Source organism: Schistocerca serialis, chromosome 2 (assembly GCF_023864345.2).
Source record: "Schistocerca serialis cubense isolate TAMUIC-IGC-003099 chromosome 2, iqSchSeri2.2, whole genome shotgun sequence".
In the NCBI taxonomy this organism is placed as follows: Eukaryota; Metazoa; Arthropoda; class Insecta; order Orthoptera; family Acrididae; genus Schistocerca; species Schistocerca serialis.
The window spans coordinates 48109686-48111749 of record NC_064639.1 but is presented as its reverse complement, the minus strand read 5'-3'; the positions used below and the strand labels follow the sequence as shown (position 1 = coordinate 48111749).

The following is a 2064-nucleotide window of genomic DNA, read 5'->3' as shown; positions in this document are numbered from 1 at the left end:
CCGCGGTGTTGGCCGTCGAATGGCGCTAGCTGCGCAGCATTTGTGCACCGCCGCCGTCAGTGTCAGCCAGTTTGCCGTGGCATACGGAGCTCCATCGCAGTCTTTAACACTGGTAGCATGCCGCGACAGCGTGGACGTGAACCGTATGTGCAGTTGACGGACTTTGAGCGAGGGCGTATAGTGGGCATGCGGGAGGCCGGGTGGACGTACCGCCGAATTGCTTAACACGTGGGGCGTGAGGTCTCCACAGTACATCGATGTTGTCGCCAGTGGTCGGCGGAAGGTGCACGTGCCCGTCGACCTGGGACCGGACCGCAGCGACGCACGGATGCACGCCAAGACCGTAGGATCCTACGCAGTGCCGTAGGGGACCGCACCGCCACTTCCCAGCAAATTAGGGACACTGTTGCTCCTGGGGTATCGGCGAGGACCATTCGCAACCGTCTCCATGAAGCTGGGCTACGGTCCCGCACACCGTTAGGCCATCTTCCGCTCACGCCCCAACATCGTGCAGCCCGCCTCCAGTGGTGTCGCGATAGGCGTGAATGGAGGGACGAATGGAGACGCGTCGTCTTCAGCGATGAGAGTCGCTTCTGCCTTGGTGCCAATGATGGTCGTATGCGTGTTTGGCGCCGTGCAGGTGAGCGCCACAATCAGGACTGCATACGACCGAGGCACACAGGGCCAACACCCGGCATCATGGTGTGGGGAGCGATCTCCTACACTGGCCGTACACCACTGGTGATCGTCGAGGGGACACTGAATAGTGCACAGTACATCCAAACCGTCATCGAACCCATCGTTCTACCATTCCTAGACCAGCAAGGGAACTTGCTGTTCCAACAGGACAATGCACGTCCGCATGTATCCCGTGCCACCCAACGTGCTCTAGAAGGTGTAAGTCAACTACCCTGGCCAGCAAGATCTCCGGATCTGTCCCCCATTGAGCATGTTTGGGACTGGATGAAGCGTCGTCTCACGCGGTCTGCACGTCCAGCACGAACGCTGGTCCAACTGAGGCGCCAGGTGGAAATGGCATGGCAAGCCGTTCCACAGGACTACATCCAGCATCTCTACGATCGTCGCCATGGGAGAATAGCAGCCTGCATTGCTGCGAAAGGTGGATATACACTGTACTAGTGCCGACATTGTGCATGCTCTGTTGCCTGTGTCTATGTGCCTGTGGTTCTGTCAGTGTGATCATGTGATGTATCTGACCCCAGGAATGTGTCAATAAAGTTTCCCCTTCCTGGGACAATGAATTCACGGTGTTCTTATTTCAATTTCCAGGAGTGTATAAATGATATGCCTTCTAGTATTACAGGTTTGCTGATGACACCAGCTTGGTAGTGAAGGATCTTGTGTGTAATATTTTTGTTGAATGTCAGTTAGAAACTGTAAAAATGAGTCTTACTGTGATTTAGCATCAAATTATTTTCCACAAGCCACGAACTTATTTCATGAACTACATTATTTGATAATGTTTCAAAATTTTATTTTCAGAGATAATTCTTAATATACATTATTACGAAGTATAAATTTAGGAAAAATATTCAAGACTCTATACAATTCGAGTGTTACAAATTTAAAGAGAGTTTAAGTTAATATATATTAAGAATTATCTCTGAAAATAAAATATTGAAACATTATCAAATAATGTAGTTCATGAAATAAGTTCGTGGCTTGTGGAAAATAATTTGATGCTAAATCACAGTAAGACTCAGTTTTTACAGTTTCTCGGCCTTTTGGCTAAGATCAAAGTGTAGTATCTGTTCTTATCAGCTTAATATGGGCTAATATGATTTCTGCACCGGGAAGCGGTCGCGCTTATTTTCCTGTTTCAGGTCCACGACCTGAACAATGGAGCTCGTGGTGACGCTGCCGGCGGAGGTCTTCCGCTGCCGGATCTGCTTTGTCACCAAGGCTGCTGGGAGGCCAACTTTTGGCGAGTACAAGGACCACGCGGCCCCTCTCCGCCAGTACGGGAGGCTGCACGACCCGGAAACGGTCCCCGTTTTCGAGTGTCAGTTTTGCGGCCGACGCGGCCCGCGGCTGAAGACGCTG

At 51.1% G+C, this 2064-nt stretch overlaps 1 pseudogene; it reads left to right on the top strand.

Annotated features, from left to right (window-relative positions):
- The first annotated feature begins 1729 nt into the window (after window positions 1–1729).
- LOC126458718 (U2 spliceosomal RNA) lies at window positions 1730–1858 on the top strand (annotated as a pseudogene).
- Window positions 1859–2064: the final 206 nt, after the last annotated feature.